Source organism: Mixophyes fleayi, chromosome 3 (assembly GCF_038048845.1).
Source record: "Mixophyes fleayi isolate aMixFle1 chromosome 3, aMixFle1.hap1, whole genome shotgun sequence".
Lineage (NCBI taxonomy): Eukaryota > Metazoa > Chordata > Amphibia > Anura > Limnodynastidae > Mixophyes > Mixophyes fleayi.
In genome coordinates, this window is record NC_134404.1 from 284,538,641 (window position 1) to 284,555,739 (window position 17,099).

At 44.1% G+C, this 17,099-nt stretch overlaps 42 non-coding genes across 42 annotated transcripts; all 42 read right to left on the reverse strand.

The window, feature by feature from the left end:
* Positions 1 to 94: 94 nt before the first annotated feature.
* LOC142147508 (U5 spliceosomal RNA) lies at positions 95 to 210 on the reverse strand. Its single transcript, XR_012690652.1, has one exon. It is a non-coding gene; the product is annotated as a U5 spliceosomal RNA (small nuclear RNA).
* Positions 211 to 501: 291 nt separating this feature from the next.
* On the reverse strand, positions 502 to 617 carry LOC142147282 (U5 spliceosomal RNA). The gene has a single exon (XR_012690435.1). It is a non-coding gene; the product is annotated as a U5 spliceosomal RNA (small nuclear RNA).
* Positions 618 to 909: 292 nt separating this feature from the next.
* Positions 910 to 1,025, reverse strand: LOC142146975 (U5 spliceosomal RNA). Its single transcript, XR_012690138.1, has one exon. It is a non-coding gene; the product is annotated as a U5 spliceosomal RNA (small nuclear RNA).
* A 290-nt stretch (positions 1,026 to 1,315) lies between these two features.
* On the reverse strand, positions 1,316 to 1,431 carry LOC142147323 (U5 spliceosomal RNA). Its single transcript, XR_012690475.1, has one exon. It is a non-coding gene; the product is annotated as a U5 spliceosomal RNA (small nuclear RNA).
* Positions 1,432 to 1,722: 291 nt separating this feature from the next.
* On the reverse strand, positions 1,723 to 1,838 carry LOC142146976 (U5 spliceosomal RNA). Its single transcript, XR_012690139.1, has one exon. It is a non-coding gene; the product is annotated as a U5 spliceosomal RNA (small nuclear RNA).
* A 292-nt stretch (positions 1,839 to 2,130) lies between these two features.
* Positions 2,131 to 2,246, reverse strand: LOC142146977 (U5 spliceosomal RNA). The gene has a single exon (XR_012690140.1). It is a non-coding gene; the product is annotated as a U5 spliceosomal RNA (small nuclear RNA).
* A 294-nt stretch (positions 2,247 to 2,540) lies between these two features.
* On the reverse strand, positions 2,541 to 2,656 carry LOC142146889 (U5 spliceosomal RNA). Its single transcript, XR_012690057.1, has one exon. It is a non-coding gene; the product is annotated as a U5 spliceosomal RNA (small nuclear RNA).
* A 291-nt stretch (positions 2,657 to 2,947) lies between these two features.
* LOC142146979 (U5 spliceosomal RNA) lies at positions 2,948 to 3,063 on the reverse strand. The gene has a single exon (XR_012690142.1). It is a non-coding gene; the product is annotated as a U5 spliceosomal RNA (small nuclear RNA).
* Positions 3,064 to 3,355: 292 nt separating this feature from the next.
* Positions 3,356 to 3,471, reverse strand: LOC142146980 (U5 spliceosomal RNA). The gene has a single exon (XR_012690143.1). It is a non-coding gene; the product is annotated as a U5 spliceosomal RNA (small nuclear RNA).
* Positions 3,472 to 3,762: 291 nt separating this feature from the next.
* LOC142146981 (U5 spliceosomal RNA) lies at positions 3,763 to 3,878 on the reverse strand. The gene has a single exon (XR_012690144.1). It is a non-coding gene; the product is annotated as a U5 spliceosomal RNA (small nuclear RNA).
* A 291-nt stretch (positions 3,879 to 4,169) lies between these two features.
* On the reverse strand, positions 4,170 to 4,285 carry LOC142146982 (U5 spliceosomal RNA). Its single transcript, XR_012690145.1, has one exon. It is a non-coding gene; the product is annotated as a U5 spliceosomal RNA (small nuclear RNA).
* A 291-nt stretch (positions 4,286 to 4,576) lies between these two features.
* On the reverse strand, positions 4,577 to 4,692 carry LOC142146984 (U5 spliceosomal RNA). Its single transcript, XR_012690146.1, has one exon. It is a non-coding gene; the product is annotated as a U5 spliceosomal RNA (small nuclear RNA).
* Positions 4,693 to 4,983: 291 nt separating this feature from the next.
* LOC142147407 (U5 spliceosomal RNA) lies at positions 4,984 to 5,099 on the reverse strand. Its single transcript, XR_012690556.1, has one exon. It is a non-coding gene; the product is annotated as a U5 spliceosomal RNA (small nuclear RNA).
* A 294-nt stretch (positions 5,100 to 5,393) lies between these two features.
* LOC142146887 (U5 spliceosomal RNA) lies at positions 5,394 to 5,509 on the reverse strand. Its single transcript, XR_012690055.1, has one exon. It is a non-coding gene; the product is annotated as a U5 spliceosomal RNA (small nuclear RNA).
* A 291-nt stretch (positions 5,510 to 5,800) lies between these two features.
* LOC142146985 (U5 spliceosomal RNA) lies at positions 5,801 to 5,916 on the reverse strand. The gene has a single exon (XR_012690147.1). It is a non-coding gene; the product is annotated as a U5 spliceosomal RNA (small nuclear RNA).
* Positions 5,917 to 6,207: 291 nt separating this feature from the next.
* LOC142146986 (U5 spliceosomal RNA) lies at positions 6,208 to 6,323 on the reverse strand. The gene has a single exon (XR_012690148.1). It is a non-coding gene; the product is annotated as a U5 spliceosomal RNA (small nuclear RNA).
* A 291-nt stretch (positions 6,324 to 6,614) lies between these two features.
* LOC142146987 (U5 spliceosomal RNA) lies at positions 6,615 to 6,730 on the reverse strand. Its single transcript, XR_012690149.1, has one exon. It is a non-coding gene; the product is annotated as a U5 spliceosomal RNA (small nuclear RNA).
* A 291-nt stretch (positions 6,731 to 7,021) lies between these two features.
* On the reverse strand, positions 7,022 to 7,137 carry LOC142146893 (U5 spliceosomal RNA). The gene has a single exon (XR_012690061.1). It is a non-coding gene; the product is annotated as a U5 spliceosomal RNA (small nuclear RNA).
* A 291-nt stretch (positions 7,138 to 7,428) lies between these two features.
* LOC142146988 (U5 spliceosomal RNA) lies at positions 7,429 to 7,544 on the reverse strand. The gene has a single exon (XR_012690150.1). It is a non-coding gene; the product is annotated as a U5 spliceosomal RNA (small nuclear RNA).
* Positions 7,545 to 7,838: 294 nt separating this feature from the next.
* LOC142146888 (U5 spliceosomal RNA) lies at positions 7,839 to 7,954 on the reverse strand. Its single transcript, XR_012690056.1, has one exon. It is a non-coding gene; the product is annotated as a U5 spliceosomal RNA (small nuclear RNA).
* Positions 7,955 to 8,245: 291 nt separating this feature from the next.
* On the reverse strand, positions 8,246 to 8,361 carry LOC142147408 (U5 spliceosomal RNA). The gene has a single exon (XR_012690557.1). It is a non-coding gene; the product is annotated as a U5 spliceosomal RNA (small nuclear RNA).
* A 291-nt stretch (positions 8,362 to 8,652) lies between these two features.
* LOC142146990 (U5 spliceosomal RNA) lies at positions 8,653 to 8,768 on the reverse strand. The gene has a single exon (XR_012690151.1). It is a non-coding gene; the product is annotated as a U5 spliceosomal RNA (small nuclear RNA).
* A 292-nt stretch (positions 8,769 to 9,060) lies between these two features.
* LOC142147399 (U5 spliceosomal RNA) lies at positions 9,061 to 9,176 on the reverse strand. The gene has a single exon (XR_012690548.1). It is a non-coding gene; the product is annotated as a U5 spliceosomal RNA (small nuclear RNA).
* Positions 9,177 to 9,467: 291 nt separating this feature from the next.
* LOC142146992 (U5 spliceosomal RNA) lies at positions 9,468 to 9,583 on the reverse strand. The gene has a single exon (XR_012690153.1). It is a non-coding gene; the product is annotated as a U5 spliceosomal RNA (small nuclear RNA).
* Positions 9,584 to 9,874: 291 nt separating this feature from the next.
* LOC142147491 (U5 spliceosomal RNA) lies at positions 9,875 to 9,990 on the reverse strand. Its single transcript, XR_012690636.1, has one exon. It is a non-coding gene; the product is annotated as a U5 spliceosomal RNA (small nuclear RNA).
* A 291-nt stretch (positions 9,991 to 10,281) lies between these two features.
* Positions 10,282 to 10,397, reverse strand: LOC142146993 (U5 spliceosomal RNA). Its single transcript, XR_012690154.1, has one exon. It is a non-coding gene; the product is annotated as a U5 spliceosomal RNA (small nuclear RNA).
* Positions 10,398 to 10,688: 291 nt separating this feature from the next.
* LOC142147324 (U5 spliceosomal RNA) lies at positions 10,689 to 10,804 on the reverse strand. The gene has a single exon (XR_012690476.1). It is a non-coding gene; the product is annotated as a U5 spliceosomal RNA (small nuclear RNA).
* Positions 10,805 to 11,095: 291 nt separating this feature from the next.
* Positions 11,096 to 11,211, reverse strand: LOC142147512 (U5 spliceosomal RNA). The gene has a single exon (XR_012690656.1). It is a non-coding gene; the product is annotated as a U5 spliceosomal RNA (small nuclear RNA).
* A 291-nt stretch (positions 11,212 to 11,502) lies between these two features.
* Positions 11,503 to 11,618, reverse strand: LOC142146994 (U5 spliceosomal RNA). The gene has a single exon (XR_012690155.1). It is a non-coding gene; the product is annotated as a U5 spliceosomal RNA (small nuclear RNA).
* A 294-nt stretch (positions 11,619 to 11,912) lies between these two features.
* LOC142146995 (U5 spliceosomal RNA) lies at positions 11,913 to 12,028 on the reverse strand. The gene has a single exon (XR_012690156.1). It is a non-coding gene; the product is annotated as a U5 spliceosomal RNA (small nuclear RNA).
* Positions 12,029 to 12,319: 291 nt separating this feature from the next.
* On the reverse strand, positions 12,320 to 12,435 carry LOC142146996 (U5 spliceosomal RNA). Its single transcript, XR_012690157.1, has one exon. It is a non-coding gene; the product is annotated as a U5 spliceosomal RNA (small nuclear RNA).
* A 294-nt stretch (positions 12,436 to 12,729) lies between these two features.
* On the reverse strand, positions 12,730 to 12,845 carry LOC142147532 (U5 spliceosomal RNA). The gene has a single exon (XR_012690675.1). It is a non-coding gene; the product is annotated as a U5 spliceosomal RNA (small nuclear RNA).
* A 291-nt stretch (positions 12,846 to 13,136) lies between these two features.
* On the reverse strand, positions 13,137 to 13,252 carry LOC142146997 (U5 spliceosomal RNA). Its single transcript, XR_012690158.1, has one exon. It is a non-coding gene; the product is annotated as a U5 spliceosomal RNA (small nuclear RNA).
* A 291-nt stretch (positions 13,253 to 13,543) lies between these two features.
* LOC142146998 (U5 spliceosomal RNA) lies at positions 13,544 to 13,659 on the reverse strand. The gene has a single exon (XR_012690159.1). It is a non-coding gene; the product is annotated as a U5 spliceosomal RNA (small nuclear RNA).
* A 291-nt stretch (positions 13,660 to 13,950) lies between these two features.
* Positions 13,951 to 14,066, reverse strand: LOC142146999 (U5 spliceosomal RNA). The gene has a single exon (XR_012690160.1). It is a non-coding gene; the product is annotated as a U5 spliceosomal RNA (small nuclear RNA).
* Positions 14,067 to 14,358: 292 nt separating this feature from the next.
* LOC142147000 (U5 spliceosomal RNA) lies at positions 14,359 to 14,474 on the reverse strand. The gene has a single exon (XR_012690161.1). It is a non-coding gene; the product is annotated as a U5 spliceosomal RNA (small nuclear RNA).
* A 291-nt stretch (positions 14,475 to 14,765) lies between these two features.
* LOC142147434 (U5 spliceosomal RNA) lies at positions 14,766 to 14,881 on the reverse strand. Its single transcript, XR_012690582.1, has one exon. It is a non-coding gene; the product is annotated as a U5 spliceosomal RNA (small nuclear RNA).
* Positions 14,882 to 15,172: 291 nt separating this feature from the next.
* LOC142147001 (U5 spliceosomal RNA) lies at positions 15,173 to 15,288 on the reverse strand. The gene has a single exon (XR_012690162.1). It is a non-coding gene; the product is annotated as a U5 spliceosomal RNA (small nuclear RNA).
* Positions 15,289 to 15,580: 292 nt separating this feature from the next.
* LOC142147492 (U5 spliceosomal RNA) lies at positions 15,581 to 15,696 on the reverse strand. Its single transcript, XR_012690637.1, has one exon. It is a non-coding gene; the product is annotated as a U5 spliceosomal RNA (small nuclear RNA).
* Positions 15,697 to 15,990: 294 nt separating this feature from the next.
* On the reverse strand, positions 15,991 to 16,106 carry LOC142147003 (U5 spliceosomal RNA). The gene has a single exon (XR_012690164.1). It is a non-coding gene; the product is annotated as a U5 spliceosomal RNA (small nuclear RNA).
* A 294-nt stretch (positions 16,107 to 16,400) lies between these two features.
* Positions 16,401 to 16,516, reverse strand: LOC142147004 (U5 spliceosomal RNA). The gene has a single exon (XR_012690165.1). It is a non-coding gene; the product is annotated as a U5 spliceosomal RNA (small nuclear RNA).
* Positions 16,517 to 16,810: 294 nt separating this feature from the next.
* On the reverse strand, positions 16,811 to 16,926 carry LOC142147378 (U5 spliceosomal RNA). The gene has a single exon (XR_012690528.1). It is a non-coding gene; the product is annotated as a U5 spliceosomal RNA (small nuclear RNA).
* Positions 16,927 to 17,099: the final 173 nt, after the last annotated feature.

The following is a 17,099-nucleotide window of genomic DNA, read 5'->3' on the forward strand; positions in this document are numbered from 1 at the left end:
ATCAAAAAGAGGCAGTCACTTAGTATGCAAATGAGCCCTCATCCAGGCTTAGAAATGGTGAGCAAGTTTACTTTATCTTTATACATCAAAATGAAACCCCAGTCAGATGGGGCATGCAAAAATTGAGTTAAAACTCAGTTTTGCTCCTCTCCACGGAAATCTTTAGTAAAAGGCGAAACATTTGTGCGTTCTGAAGAGAAACCAGAGCATGACCAAGAGTCCACTTCTTGTCTGGGTGCAATGCCAGCAGTCCTGGTTCACCTGAGTGTGAGCACCCAGCTCTGAAGAAAGAATTGCAGGTGCATCTCAGGCTCCACCTTGCCTTGCTCCATATGCAGCTTTCACCCTCTTTTCCATGTGCTTATGGCTCTTTCAAGGAATGAACACTGTCAAAAAAAGCATTTCTGATCAAAAGGAGGCAGTCACTTAGTATGCAAATGAGCCCTCATCCAGGCTTAGAAATGGTGAGCAAGTTTACTTTAACTTTATACATGAAAATGAAACCCCAGTCAGATGGGGCATGCAAAAATTGAGTTAAAACTCAGTTTTGCTCCTCTCCACGGAAATCTTTAGTAAAAGGCAAAAGATTTGTGCGTTCTGAAGAGAAACCAGAGCATGACCAAGAGTCCACTTCTTGTCTGGGTGCAGTGCCAGCAGTCCTGGTTCACCTGAGAGTGAGCACCCAGCTCTGAAGAAAGAATTGCAGGTGCATCTCAGGCTCCACCTTGCCTTGCTCCATATGCAGCTTTCACCCTCTTTTCCATGTGCTTATGGCTCTTTCAAGGAATGAACACTGTCAAAAAAAAGCATTTCTGATCAAAAGGAGGCAGTCACTTAGTATGCAAATGAGCCCTCATCCAGGCTTAGAAATGGTGAGCAAGTTTACTTTATCTTTATACATCAAAATGAAACCCCAGTCAGATGGGGCATGCAAAAATTGAGTTAAAACTCAGTTTTGCTCCTCTCCACGGAAATCTTTAGTAAAAGGCGAAAGATTTGTGCGTTCTGAAGAGAAACCAGAGCATGACCAAGAGTCCACTTCTTGTCTGGGTGCAGTGCCAGCAGTCCTGGTTCACCTGAGAGTGAGCACCCAGCTCTGAAGAAAGAATTGCAGGTGCATCTCAGGCTCCACCTTGCCTTGCTCCATATGCAGCTTTCACCCTCTTTTCCATGTGTTTATGGCTCTTTCAAGGAATGAACACTGTCAAAAAAGCAATTCTGATCAAAAAGAGGCAGTCACTTAGTATGCAAATGAGCCCTCATCCAGGCTTAGAAATGGTGAGCAAGTTTACTTTATCTTTATACATCAAAATGAAACCCCAGTCAGATGGGGCATGCAAAAATTGAGTTAAAACTCAGTTTTGCTCCTCTCCACGGAAATCTTTAGTAAAAGGCGAAAGATTTGTGCATTCTGAAGAGAAACCAGAGCATGACCAAGAGTCCACTTCTTGTCTGGGTGCAATGCCAGCAGTCCTGGTTCACCTGAGTGTGAGCACCCAGCTCTGAAGAAAGAATTGCAGGTGCATCTCAGGCTCCACCTTGCCTTGCTCCATATGCAGCTTTCACCCTCTTTTCCATGTGCTTATGGCTCTTTCAAGGAATGAACACTGTCAAAAAAAGCATTTCTGATCAAAAGGAGGCAGTCACTTAGTATGCAAATGAGCCCTCATCCAGGCTTAGAAATGGTGAGCAAGTTTACTTTAACTTTATACATGAAAATGAAACCCCAGTCAGATGGGGCATGCAAAAATTGAGTTAAAACTCAGTTTTGCTCCTCTCCACGGAAATCTTTAGTAAAAGGCGAAAGATTTGTGCGTTCTGAAGAGAAACCAGAGCATGACCAAGAGTCCACTTCTTGTCTGGGTGCAGTGCCAGCAGTCCTGGTTCACCTGAGAGTGAGCACCCAGCTCTGAAGAAAGAATTGCAGGTGCATCTCAGGCTCCACCTTGCCTTGCTCCATATGCAGCTTTCACCCTCTTTTCCATGTGCTTATGGCTCTTTCAAGGAATGAACACTGTCAAAAAAAAGCATTTCTGATCAAAAGGAGGCAGTCACTTAGTATGCAAATGAGCCCTCATCCAGGCTTAGAAATGGTGAGCAAGTTTACTTTATCTTTATACATCAAAATGAAACCCCAGTCAGATGGGGCATGCAAAAATTGAGTTAAAACTCAGTTTTGCTCCTCTCCACGGAAATCTTTAGTAAAAGGCGAAAGATTTGTGCGTTCTGAAGAGAAACCAGAGCATGACCAAGAGTCCACTTCTTGTCTGGGTGCAGTGCCAGCAGTCCTGGTTCACCTGAGTGTGAGCACCCAGCTCTGAAGAAAGAATTGCAGGTGCATCTCAGGCTCCACCTTGCCTTGCTCCATATGCAGCTTTCACCCTCTTTTTCTCCATGTGCTTATGGCTCTTTCAAGGAACGAACACTGTCAAAAAAAGCATTTCTGATCAAAAGGAGGCAGTCACTTAGTATGCAAATGAGCCCTCATCCAGGCTTAGAAATGGTGAGCAAGTTTACTTTAACTTTATACATCAAAATGAAACCCCACTCAGATGGGGCATGCAAAAATTGAGTTAAAACTCAGTTTTGCTCCTCTCCACGGAAATCTTTAGTAAAAGGCGAAAGATTTGTGCGTTCTGAAGAGAAACCAGAGCATGACCAAGAGTCCACTTCTTGTCTGGGTGCAGTGCCAGCAGTCCTGGTTCACCTGAGTGTGAGCACCCAGCTCTGAAGAAAGAATTGCAGGTGCATCTCAGGCTCCACCTTGCCTTGCTCCATATGCAGCTTTCACCCTCTTTTCCATGTGTTTATGGCTCTTTCAAGGAATGAACACTGTCAAAAAAAGCAATTCTGATCAAAAAGAGGCAGTCACTTAGTATGCAAATGAGCCCTCATCCAGGCTTAGAAATGGTGAGCAAGTTTACTTTATCTTTATACATCAAAATGAAACCCCAGTCAGATGGGGCATGCAAAAATTGAGTTAAAACTCAGTTTTGCTCCTCTCCACGGAAATCTTTAGTAAAAGGCGAAAGATTTGTGCGTTCTGAAGAGAAACCAGAGCATGACCAAGAGTCCACTTCTTGTCTGGGTGCAGTGCCAGCAGTCCTGGTTCACCTGAGAGTGAGCACCCAGCTCTGAAGAAAGAATTGCAGGTGCATCTCAGGCTCCACCTTGCCTTGCTCCATATGCAGCTTTCACCCTCTTTTCCATGTGCTTATGGCTCTTTCAAGGAATGAACACTGTCAAAAAAAAGCATTTCTGATCAAAAGGAGGCAGTCACTTAGTATGCAAATGAGCCCTCATCCAGGCTTAGAAATGGTGAGCAAGTTTACTTTATCTTTATACATCAAAATGAAACCCCAGTCAGATGGGGCATGCAAAAATTGAGTTAAAACTCAGTTTTGCTCCTCTCCACGGAAATCTTTAGTAAAAGGCGAAAGATTTGTGCGTTCTGAAGAGAAACCAGAGCATGACCAAGAGTCCACTTCTTGTCTGGGTGCAGTGCCAGCAGTCCTGGTTCATCTGAGTGTGAGCACCCAGCTCTGAAGAAAGAATTGCAGGTGCATCTCAGGCTCCACCTTGCCTTGCTCCATATGCAGCTTTCACCCTCTTTTCCATGTGTTTATGGCTCTTTCAAGGAATGAACACTGTCAAAAAAAGCAATTCTGATCAAAAAGAGGCAGTCACTTAGTATGCAAATGAGCCCTCATCCAGGCTTAGAAATAGGGAGCAAGTTTACTTTATCTTTATACATCAAAATGAAACCCCAGTCAGATGGGGCATGCAAAAATTGAGTTAAAACTCAGTTTTGCTCCTCTCCACGGAAATCTTTAGTAAAAGGCGAAAGATTTGTGCGTTCTGAAGAGAAACCAGAGCATAACCAAGAGTCCACTTCTTGTCTGGGTGCAGTGCCAGCAGTCCTGGTTCACCTGAGAGTGAGCACCCAGCTCTGAAGAAAGAATTGCAGGTGCATCTCAGGCTCCACCTTGCCTTGCTCCATATGCAGCTTTCACCCTCTTTTCCATGTGCTTATGGCTCTTTCAAGGAATGAACACTGTCAAAAAAAGCATTTCTGATCAAAAGGAGGCAGTCACTTAGTATGCAAATGAGCCCTCATCCAGGCTTAGAAATGGTGAGCAAGTTTACTTTATCTTTATACATCAAAATGAAACCCCAGTCAGATGGGGCATGCAAAAATTGAGTTAAAACTCAGTTTTGCTCCTCTCCACGGAAATCTTTAGTAAAAGGCGAAAGATTTGTGCGTTCTGAAGAGAAACCAGAGCATGACCAAGAGTCCACTTCTTGTCTGGGTGCAGTGCCAGCAGTCCTGGTTCACCTGAGTGTGAGCACCCAGCTCTGAAGAAAGAATTGCAGTTGCATCTCAGGCTCCACCTTGCCTTGCTCCATATGCAGCTTTCACCCTCTTTTCCATGTGTTTATGGCTCTTTCAAGGAACGAACACTGTCAAAAAAAGCATTTCTGATCAAAAGGAGGCAGTCACTTAGTATGCAAATGAGCCCTCATCCAGGCTTAGAAATGGTGAGCAAGTTTACTTTATCTTTATACATGAAAATGAAACCCCAGTCAGATGGGGCATGCAAAAATTGAGTTAAAACTCAGTTTTGCTCCTCTCCACGGAAATCTTTAGTAAAAGGCGAAAGATTTGTGCGTTCTGAAGAGAAACCAGAGCATGACCAAGAGTCCACTTCTTGTCTGGGTGCAGTGCCAGCAGTCCTGGTTCACCTGAGAGTGAGCACCCAGCTCTGAAGAAAGAATTGCAGGTGCATCTCAGGCTCCACCTTGCCTTGCTCCATATGCAGCTTTCACCCTCTTTTCCATGTGCTTATGGCTCTTTCAAGGAACGAACACTGTCAAAAAAAGCATTTCTGATCAAAAGGAGGCAGTCACTTAGTATACAAATGAGCCCTCATCCAGGCTTAGAAATGGTGAGCAAGTTTACTTTATCTTTATACATGAAAATGAAACCCCAGTCAGATGGGGCATGCAAAAATTGAGTTAAAACTCAGTTTTGCTCCTCTCCACAGAAATCTTTAGTAAAAGGCGAAAGATTTGTGCGTTCTGAAGAGAAACCAGAGCATGACCAAGAGTCCACTTCTTGTCTGGGTGCAGTGCCAGCAGTCCTGGTTCACCTGAGTGTGAGCACCCAGCTCTGAAGAAAGAATTGCAGGTGCATCTCAGGCTCCACCTTGCCTTGCTCCATATGCAGCTTTCACCCTCTTTTTCTCCATGTGCTTATGGCTCTTTCAAGGAACGAACACTGTCAAAAAAAGCATTTCTGATCAAAAGGAGGCAGTCACTTAGTATGCAAATGAGCCCTCATCCAGGCTTAGAAATGGTGAGCAAGTTTACTTTAACTTTATACATCAAAATGAAACCCCAATCAGATGGGGCATGCAAAAATTGAGTTAAAACTCAGTTTTGCTCCTCTCCACGGAAATCTTTAGTAAAAGGCGAAAGATTTGTGCGTTCTGAAGAGAAACCAGAGCATGACCAAGAGTCCACTTCTTGTCTGGGTGCAGTGCCAGCAGTCCTGGTTCACCTGAGTGTGAGCACCCAGCTCTGAAGAAAGAATTGCAGGTGCATCTCAGGCTCCACCTTGCCTTGCTCCATATGCAGCTTTCACCCTCTTTTCCATGTGTTTATGGCTCTTTCAAGGAATGAACACTGTCAAAAAAAGCAATTCTGATCAAAAAGAGGCAGTCACTTAGTATGCAAATGAGCCCTCATCCAGGCTTAGAAATGGTGAGCAAGTTTACTTTATCTTTATACATCAAAATGAAACCCCAGTCAGATGGGGCATGCAAAAATTGAGTTAAAACTCAGTTTTGCTCCTCTCCACGGAAATCTTTAGTAAAAGGCGAAAGATTTGTGCGTTCTGAAGAGAAACCAGAGCATGACCAAGAGTCCACTTCTTGTCTGGGTGCAATGCCAGCAGTCCTGGTTCACCTGAGTGTGAGCACCCAGCTCTGAAGAAAGAATTGCAGGTGCATCTCAGGCTCCACCTTGCCTTGCTCCATATGCAGCTTTCACCCTCTTTTCCATGTGCTTATGGCTCTTTCAAGGAATGAACACTGTCAAAAAAAGCATTTCTGATCAAAAGGAGGCAGTCACTTAGTATGCAAATGAGCCCTCATCCAGGCTTAGAAATGGTGAGCAAGTTTACTTTAACTTTATACATCAAAATGAAACCCCAGTCAGATGGGGCATGCAAAAATTGAGTTAAAACTCAGTTTTGCTCCTCTCCACGGAAATCTTTAGTAAAAGGCGAAAGATTTGTGCGTTCTGAAGAGAAACCAGAGCATGACCAAGAGTCCACTTCTTGTCTGGGTGCAGTGCCAGCAGTCCTGGTTCACCTGAGTGTGAGCACCCAGCTCTGAAGAAAGAATTGCAGGTGCATCTCAGGCTCCACCTTGCCTTGCTCCATATGCAGCTTTCACCCTCTTTTCCATGTGTTTATGGCTCTTTCAAGGAATGAACACTGTCAAAAAAAGCAATTCTGATCAAAAAGAGGCAGTCACTTAGTATGCAAATGAGCCCTCATCCAGGCTTAGAAATAGGGAGCAAGTTTACTTTATCTTTATACATCAAAATGAAACCCCAGTCAGATGGGGCATGCAAAAATTGAGTTAAAACTCAGTTTTGCTCCTCTCCACGGAAATCTTTAGTAAAAGGCGAAAGATTTGTGCGTTCTGAAGAGAAACCAGAGCATGACCAAGAGTCCACTTCTTGTCTGGGTGCAGTGCCAGCAGTCCTGGTTCACCTGAGAGTGAGCACCCAGCTCTGAAGAAAGAATTGCAGGTGCATCTCAGGCTCCACCTTGCCTTGCTCCATATGCAGCTTTCACCCTCTTTTCCATGTGCTTATGGCTCTTTCAAGGAATGAACACTGTCAAAAAAAGCATTTCTGATCAAAAGGAGGCAGTCACTTAGTATGCAAATGAGCCCTCATCCAGGCTTAGAAATGGTGAGCAAGTTTACTTTATCTTTATACATGAAAATGAAACCCCAGTCAGATGGGGCATACAAAAATTGAGTTAAAACTCAGTTTTGCTCCTCTCCACGGAAATCTTTAGTAAAAGGCGAAAGATTTGTGCGTTCTGAAGAGAAACCAGAGCATGACCAAGAGTCCACTTCTTGTCTGGGTGCAGTGCCAGCAGTCCTGGTTCACCTGAGAGTGAGCACCCAGCTCTGAAGAAAGAATTGCAGGTGCATCTCAGGCTCCACCTTGCCTTGCTCCATATGCAGCTTTCACCCTCTTTTCCATGTGCTTATGGCTCTTTCAAGGAACGAACACTGTCAAAAAAAGCATTTCTGATCAAAAGGAGGCAGTCACTTAGTATGCAAATGAGCCCTCATCCAGGCTTAGAAATGGTGAGCAAGTTTACTTTATCTTTATACATGAAAATGAAACCCCAGTCAGATGGGGCATGCAAAAATTGAGTTAAAACTCAGTTTTGCTCCTCTCCACGGAAATCTTTAGTAAAAGGCGAAAGATTTGTGCGTTCTGAAGAGAAACCAGAGCATGACCAAGAGTCCACTTCTTGTCTGGGTGCAGTGCCAGCAGTCCTGGTTCACCTGAGTGTGAGCACCCAGCTCTGAAGAAAGAATTGCAGGTGCATCTCAGGCTCCACCTTGCCTTGCTCCATATGCAGCTTTCACCCTCTTTTTCTCCATGTGCTTATGGCTCTTTCAAGGAACGAACACTGTCAAAAAAAGCATTTCTGATCAAAAGGAGGCAGTCACTTAGTATGCAAATGAGCCCTCATCCAGGCTTAGAAATGGTGAGCAAGTTTACTTTAACTTTATACATCAAAATGAAACCCCAATCAGATGGGGCATGCAAAAATTGAGTTAAAACTCAGTTTTGCTCCTCTCCACGGAAATCTTTAGTAAAAGGCGAAAGATTTGTGCGTTCTGAAGAGAAACCAGAGCATGACCAAGAGTCCACTTCTTGTCTGGGTGCAGTGCCAGCAGTCCTGGTTCACCTGAGTGTGAGCACCCAGCTCTGAAGAAAGAATTGCAGGTGCATCTCAGGCTCCACCTTGCCTTGCTCCATATGCAGCTTTCACCCTCTTTTCCATGTGTTTATGGCTCTTTCAAGGAATGAACACTGTCAAAAAAAGCAATTCTGATCAAAAAGAGGCAGTCACTTAGTATGCAAATGAGCCCTCATCCAGGCTTAGAAATGGTGAGCAAGTTTACTTTATCTTTATACATCAAAATGAAACCCCAGTCAGATGGGGCATGCAAAAATTGAGTTAAAACTCAGTTTTGCTCCTCTCCACAGAAATCTTTAGTAAAAGGCGAAAGATTTGTGCGTTCTGAAGAGAAACCAGAGCATGACCAAGAGTCCACTTCTTGTCTGGGTGCAATGCCAGCAGTCCTGGTTCACCTGAGTGTGAGCACCCAGCTCTGAAGAAAGAATTGCAGGTGCATCTCAGGCTCCACCTTGCCTTGCTCCATATGCAGCTTTCACCCTCTTTTCCATGTGCTTATGGCTCTTTCAAGGAATGAACACTGTCAAAAAAAGCATTTCTGATCAAAAGGAGGCAGTCACTTAGTATGCAAATGAGCCCTCATCCAGGCTTAGAAATGGTGAGCAAGTTTACTTTAACTTTATACATGAAAATGAAACCCCAGTCAGATGGGGCATGCAAAAATTGAGTTAAAACTCAGTTTTGCTCCTCTCCACGGAAATCTTTAGTAAAAGGCGAAAGATTTGTGCGTTCTGAAGAGAAACCAGAGCATGACCAAGAGTCCACTTCTTGTCTGGGTGCAGTGCCAGCAGTCCTGGTTCACCTGAGAGTGAGCACCCAGCTCTGAAGAAAGAATTGCAGGTGCATCTCAGGCTCCACCTTGCCTTGCTCCATATGCAGCTTTCACCCTCTTTTCCATGTGCTTATGGCTCTTTCAAGGAATGAACACTGTCAAAAAAAAGCATTTCTGATCAAAAGGAGGCAGTCACTTAGTATGCAAATGAGCCCTCATCCAGGCTTAGAAATGGTGAGCAAGTTTACTTTATCTTTATACATCAAAATGAAACCCCAGTCAGATGTGGCATGCAAAAATTGAGTTAAAACTCAGTTTTGCTCCTCTCCACGGAAATCTTTAGTAAAAGGCGAAAGATTTGTGCGTTCTGAAGAGAAACCAGAGCATGACCAAGAGTCCACTTCTTGTCTGGGTGCAGTGCCAGCAGTCCTGGTTCACCTGAGTGTGAGCACCCAGCTCTGAAGAAAGAATTGCAGGTGCATCTCAGGCTCCACCTTGCCTTGCTCCATATGCAGCTTTCACCCTCTTTTCCATGTGTTTATGGCTCTTTCAAGGAATGAACACTGTCAAAAAAAGCAATTCTGATCAAAAAGAGGCAGTCACTTAGTATGCAAATGAGCCCTCATCCAGGCTTAGAAATGGTGAGCAAGTTTACTTTATCTTTATACATCAAAATGAAACCCCAGTCAGATGGGGCATGCAAAAATTGAGTTAAAACTCAGTTTTGCTCCTCTCCACGGAAATCTTTAGTAAAAGGCGAAAGATTTGTGCGTTCTGAAGAGAAACCAGAGCATGACCAAGAGTCCACTTCTTGTCTGGGTGCAGTGCCAGCAGTCCTGGTTCACCTGAGTGTGAGCACCCAGCTCTGAAGAAAGAATTGCAGGTGCATCTCAGGCTCCACCTTGCCTTGCTCCATATGCAGCTTTCACCCTCTTTTCCATGTGTTTATGGCTCTTTCAAGGAATGAACACTGTCAAAAAAAGCAATTCTGATCAAAAAGAGGCAGTCACTTAGTATGCAAATGAGCCCTCATCCAGGCTTAGAAATAGGGAGCAAGTTTACTTTATCTTTATACATCAAAATGAAACCCCAGTCAGATGGGGCATGCAAAAATTGAGTTAAAACTCAGTTTTGCTCTTCTCCACGGAAATCTTTAGTAAAAGGCGAAAGATTTGTGCGTTCTGAAGAGAAACCAGAGCATAACCAAGAGTCCACTTCTTGTCTGGGTGCAGTGCCAGCAGTCCTGGTTCACCTGAGAGTGAGCACCCAGCTCTGAAGAAAGAATTGCAGGTGCATCTCAGGCTCCACCTTGCCTTGCTCCATATGCAGCTTTCACCCTCTTTTCCATGTGTTTATGGCTCTTTCAAGGAATGAACACTGTCAAAAAAAGCAATTCTGATCAAAAACAGGCAGTCACTTAGTATGCAAATGAGCCCTCATCCAGGCTTAGAAATAGGGAGCAAGTTTACTTTATCTTTATACATCAAAATGAAACCCCAGTCAGATGGGGCATGCAAAAATTGAGTTAAAACTCAGTTTTGCTCCTCTCCACGGAAATCTTTAGTAAAAGGCGAAAGATTTGTGCGTTCTGAAGAGAAACCAGAGCATGACCAAGAGTCCACTTCTTGTCTGGGTGCAGTGCCAGCAGTCCTGGTTCACCTGAGAGTGAGCACCCAGCTCTGAAGAAAGAATTGCAGGTGCATCTCAGGCTCCACCTTGCCTTGCTCCATATGCAGCTTTCACCCTCTTTTCCATGTGCTTATGGCTCTTTCAAGGAATGAACACTGTCAAAAAAAGCATTTCTGATCAAAAGGAGGCAGTCACTTAGTATGCAAATGAGCCCTCATCCAGACTTAGAAATGGTGAGCAAGTTTACTTTATCTTTATACATCAAAATGAAACCCCAGTCAGATGGGGCATGCAAAAATTGAGTTAAAACTCAGTTTTGCTCCTCTCCACGGAAATCTTTAGTAAAAGGCGAAAGATTTGTGCATTCTGAAGAGAAACCAGAGCATGACCAAGAGTCCACTTCTTGTCTGGGTGCAGTGCCAGCAGTCCTGGTTCACCTGAGTGTGAGCACCCAGCTCTGAAGAAAGAATTGCAGGTGCATCTCAGGCTCCACCTTGCCTTGCTCCATATGCAGCTTTCACCATCTTTTCCATGTGTTTATGGCTCTTTCAAGGAATGAACACTGTCAAAAAAAGCAATTCTGATCAAAAAGAGGCAGTCACTTAGTATGCAAATGAGCCCTCATCCAGGCTTAGAAATGGTGAGCAAGTTTACTTTATCTTTATACATCAAAATGAAACCCCAGTCAGATGGGGCATGCAAAAATTGAGCTAAAACTCAGTTTTGCTCCTCTCCACGGAAATCTTTAGTAAAAAGCGAAAGATTTGTGCGTTCTGAAGAGAAACCAGAGCATGACCAAGAGTCCACTTCTTGTCTGGGTGCAGTGCCAGCAGTCCTGGTTCACCTGAGAGTGAGCACCCAGCTCTGAAGAAAGAATTGCAGGTGCATCTCAGGCTCCACCTTGCCTTGCTCCATATGCAGCTTTCACCCTCTTTTCCATGTGCTTATGGCTCTTTCAAGGAATGAACACTGTCAAAAAAAGCATTTCTGATCAAAAGGAGGCAGTCACTTAGTATGCAAATGAGCCCTCATCCAGGCTTAGAAATGGTGAGCAAGTTTACTTTATCTTTATACATGAAAATGAAACCCCAGTCAGATGGGGCATGCAAAAATTGAGTTAAAACTCAGTTTTGCTCCTCTCCACGGAAATCTTTAGTAAAAGGCGAAAGATTTGTGCGTTCTGAAGAGAAACCAGAGCATGACCAAGAGTCCACTTCTTGTCTGGGTGCAGTGCCAGCAGTCCTGGTTCACCTGAGTGTGAGCACCCAGCTCTGAAGAAAGAATTGCAGGTGCATCTCAGGCTCCACCTTGCCTTGCTCCATATGCAGCTTTCACCCTCTTTTTCTCCATGTGCTTATGGCTCTTTCAAGGAATGAACACTGTCAAAAAAAGCAATTCTGATCAAAAAGAGGCAGTCACTTAGTATGCAAATGAGCCCTCATCCAGGCTTAGAAATGGTGAGCAAGTTTACTTTATCTTTATACATCAAAATGAAACCCCAGTCAGATGGGGCATGCAAAAATTGAGTTAAAACTCAGTTTTGCTCCTCTCCACGGAAATCTTTAGTAAAAGGCGAAAGATTTGTGCGTTCTGAAGAGAAACCAGAGCATGACCAAGAGTCCACTTCTTGTCTGGGTGCAGTGCCAGCAGTCCTGGTTCACCTGAGAGTGAGCACCCAGCTCTGAAGAAAGAATTGCAGGTGCATCTCAGGCTCCACCTTGCCTTGCTCCATATGCAGCTTTCACCCTCTTTTCCATGTGCTTATGGCTCTTTCAAGGAATGAACACTGTCAAAAAAAGCATTTCTGATCAAAAGGAGGCAGTCACTTAGTATGCAAATGAGCCCTCATCCAGGCTTAGAAATGGTGAGCAAGTTTACTTTATCTTTATACATGAAAATGAAACCCCAGTCAGATGGGGCATGCAAAAATTGAGTTAAAACTCAGTTTTGCTCCTCTCCACGGAAATCTTTAGTAAAAGGCGAAAGATTTGTGCGTTCTGAAGAGAAACCAGAGCATGACCAAGAGTCCACTTCTTGTCTGGGTGCAGTGCCAGCAGTCCTGGTTCACCTGAGTGTGAGCACCCAGCTCTGAAGAAAGAATTGCAGGTGCATCTCAGGCTCCACCTTGCCTTGCTCCATATGCAGCTTTCACCCTCTTTTTCTCCATGTGCTTATGGCTCTTTCAAGGAACGAACACTGTCAAAAAAAGCATTTCTGATCAAAAGGAGGCAGTCACTTAGTATGCAAATGAGCCCTCATCCAGGCTTAGAAATGGTGAGCAAGTTTACTTTAACTTTATACATCAAAATGAAACCCCAATCAGATGGGGCATGCAAAAATTGAGTTAAAACTCAGTTTTGCTTCTCTCAACGGAAATCTTTAGTAAAAGGCGAAAGATTTGTGCATTCTGAAGAGAAACCAGAGCATGACCAAGAGTCCACTTCTTGTCTGGGTGCAATGCCAGCAGTCCTGGTTCACCTGAGTGTGAGCACCCAGCTCTGAAGAAAGAATTGCAGGTGCATCTCAGGCTCCACCTTGCCTTGCTCCATATGCAGCTTTCACCCTCTTTTCCATGTGTTTATGGCTCTTTCAAGGAATGAACACTGTCAAAAAAAGCAATTCTGATCAAAAAGAGGCAGTCACTTAGTATGCAAATGAGCCCTCATCCAGGCTTAGAAATGGTGAGCAAGTTTACTTTATCTTTATACATCAAAATGAAACCCCAGTCAGATGGGGCATGCAAAAATTGAGTTAAAACTCAGTTTTGCTCCTCTCCACGGAAATCTTTAGTAAAAGGCGAAAGATTTGTGCGTTCTGAAGAGAAACCAGAGCATGACCAAGAGTCCACTTCTTGTCTGGGTGCAGTGCCAGCAGTCCTGGTTCACCTGAGAGTGAGCACCCAGCTCTGAAGAAAGAATTGCAGGTGCATCTCAGGCTCCACCTTGCCTTGCTCCATATGCAGCTTTCACCCTCTTTTCCATGTGTTTATGGCTCTTTCAAGGAATGAACACTGTCAAAAATAGCAATTCTGATCAAAAAGAGGCAGTCACTTAGTATGCAAATGAGCCCTCATCCAGGCTTAGAAATGGTGAGCAAGTTTACTTTATCTTTATACATCAAAATGAAACCCCAGTCAGATGGGGCATGCAAAAATTGAGTTAAAACTCAGTTTTGCTCCTCTCCACGGAAATCTTTAGTAAAAGGCGAAAGATTTGTGCGTTCTGAAGAGAAACCAGAGCATGACCAAGAGTCCACTTCTTGTCTGGGTGCAATGCCAGCAGTCCTGGTTCACCTGAGTGTGAGCACCCAGCTCTGAAGAAAGAATTGCAGGTGCATCTCAGGCTCCACCTTGCCTTGCTCCATATGCAGCTTTCACCCTCTTTTCCATGTGTTTATGGCTCTTTCAAGGAATGAACACTGTCAAAAAAAGCAATTCTGATCAAAAAGAGGCAGTCACTTAGTATGCAAATGAGCCCTCATCCAGGCTTAGAAATGGTGAGCAAGTTTACTTTATCTTTATACATCAAAATGAAACCCCAGTCAGATGGGGCATGCAAAAATTGAGTTAAAACTCAGTTTTGCTCCTCTCCACGGAAATCTTTAGTAAAAGGCGAAAGATTTGTGCGTTCTGAAGAGAAACCAGAGCATGACCAAGAGTCCACTTCTTGTCTGGGTGCAGTGCCAGCAGTCCTGGTTCACCTGAGAGTGAGCACCCAGCTCTGAAGAAAGAATTGCAGGTGCATCTCAGGCTCCACCTTGCCTTGCTCCATATGCAGCTTTCACCCTCTTTTCCATGTGCTTATGGCTCTTTCAAGGAATGAACACTGTCAAAAAAAAGCATTTCTGATCAAAAGGAGGCAGTCACTTAGTATGCAAATGAGCCCTCATCCAGGCTTAGAAATGGTGAGCAAGTTTACTTTATCTTTATACATCAAAATGAAACCCCAGTCAGATGGGGCATGCAAAAATTGAGTTAAAACTCAGTTTTGCTCCTCTCCACGGAAATCTTTAGTAAAAGGCGAAAGATTTGTGCGTTCTGAAGAGAAACCAGAGCATGACCAAGAGTCCACTTCTTGTCTGGGTGCAGTGCCAGCAGTCCTGGTTCACCTGAGAGTGAGCACCCAGCTCTGAAGAAAGAATTGCAGGTGCATCTCAGGCTCCACCTTGCCTTGCTCCATATGCAGCTTTCACCCTCTTTTCCATGTGTTTATGGCTCTTTCAAGGAATGAACACTGTCAAAAAAAGCAATTCTGATCAAAAAGAGGCAGTCACTTAGTATGCAAATGAGCCCTCATCCAGGCTTAGAAATGGTGAGCAAGTTTACTTTATCTTTATACATCAAAATGAAACACCAGTCAGATGGGGCATGCAAAAATTGAGTTAAAACTCAGTTTTGCTCCTCTCCACGGAAATCTTTAGTAAAAGGCGAAAGATTTGTGCGTTCTGAAGAGAAACCAGAGCATGACCAAGAGTCCACTTCTTGTCTGGGTGCAATGCCAGCAGTCCTGGTTCACCTGAGTGTGAGCACCCAGCTCTGAAGAAAGAATTGCAGGTGCATCTCAGGCTCCACCTTGCCTTGCTCCATATGCAGCTTTCACCCTCTTTTCCATGTGTTTATGGCTCTTTCAAGGAATAAACACTGTCAAAAAAAGCAATTCTGATCAAAAAGAGGCAGTCACTTAGTATGCAAATGAGCCCTCATCCAGGCTTAGAAATGGTGAGCAAGTTTACTTTATCTTTATACATCAAAATGAAACCCCAGTCAGATGGGGCATGCAAAAATTGAGTTAAAACTCAGTTTTGCTCCTCTCCACGGAAATCTTTAGTAAAAGGCGAAAGATTTGTGCGTTCTGAAGAGAAACCAGAGCATGACCAAGAGTCCACTTCTTGTCTGGGTGCAGTGCCAGCAGTCCTGGTTCACCTGAGAGTGAGCACCCAGCTCTGAAGAAAGAATTGCAGGTGCATCTCAGGCTCCACCTTGCCTTGCTCCATATGCAGCTTTCACCCTCTTTTCCATGTGCTTATGGCTCTTTCAAGGAATGAACACTGTCAAAAAAAAGCATTTCTGATCAAAAGGAGGCAGTCACTTAGTATGCAAATGAGCCCTCATCCAGGCTTAGAAATGGTGAGCAAGTTTACTTTATCTTTATACATCAAAATGAAACCCCAGTCAGATGGGGCATGCAAAAATTGAGTTAAAACTCAGTTTTGCTCCTCTCCACGGAAATCTTTAGTAAAAGGCGAAATATTTGTGCGTTCTGAAGAGAAACCAGAGCATGACCAAGAGTCCACTTCTTGTCTGGGTGCAGTGCCAGCAGTCCTGGTTCACCTGAGAGTGAGCACCCAGCTCTGAAGAAAGAATTGCAGGTGCATCTCAGGCTCCACCTTGCCTTGCTCCATATGCAGCTTTCACCCTCTTTTTCTCCATGTGCTTATGGCTCTTTCAAGGAATGAACACTGTCAAAAAAAGCATTTCTGATCAAAAGGAGGCAGTCACTTAGTATGCAAATGAGCCCTCATCCAGGCTTAGAAATGGTGAGCAAGTTTACTTTATCTTTATACATGAAAATGAAACCCCAGTCAGATGGGGCATGCAAAAATTGAGTTAAAACTCAGTTTTGCTCCTCTCCACGGAAATCTTTAGTAAAAGGCGAAAGATTTGTGCGTTCTGAAGAGAAACCAGAGCATGACCAAGAGTCCACTTCTTGTCTGGGTGCAGTGCCAGCAGTCCTGGTTCACCTGAGAGTGAGCACCCAGCTCTGAAGAAAGAATTGCAGGTGCATCTCAGGCTCCACCTTGCCTTGCTCCATATGCAGCTTTCACCCTTTTTTTCTCCATGTGCTTATGGCTCTTTCAAGGAATGAACACTGTCAAAAAAAGCATTTCTGATCAAAAGGAGGCAGTCACTTAGTATGCAAATGAGCCCTCATCCAGGCTTAGAAATGGTGAGCAAGTTTACTTTATCTTTATACATCAAAATGAAACCCCAGTCAGATGGGGCATGCAAAAATTGAGTTAAAACTCAGTTTTGCTCCTCTCCACGGAAATCTTTAGTAAAAGGCGAAAGATTTGTGCGTTCTGAAGAGAAACCAGAGCATGACCAAGAGTCCACTTCTTGTCTGGGTGCAGTGCCAGCAGTCCTGGTTCACCTGAGAGTGAGCACCCAGCTCTGAAGAAAGAATTGCAGGTGCATCTCAGGCTCCACCTTGCCTTGCTCCATATGCAGCTTTCACCCTCTTTTTCTCCATGTGCTTATGGCTCTTTCAAGGAATGAACACTGTCAAAAAAAGCATTTCTGATCAAAAGGAGGCAGTCACTTAGTATGCAAATGAGCCCTCATCAAGGCTTAGAAATGGTGAGCAAGTTTACTTTATCTTTATACATGAAAATGAAACCCCAGTCAGATGGGGCATGCAAAAATTGAGTTAAAACTCAGTTTTGCTCCTCTCCACGGAAATCTTTAGTAAAAGGCGAAAGATTTGTGTGTTCTGAAGAGAAACCAGAGCATGACCAAGAGTCCACTTCTTGTCTGGGTGCAGTGCCAGCAGTCCTGGTTCACCTGAGAGTGAGCACCCAGCTCTGAAGAAAGAATTGCAGGTGCATCTCAGGCTCCACCTTGCCTTGCTCCATATGCAGCTTTCACCCTCTTTTCTCCATGTGCTTATGGCTCTTTCAAGGAAT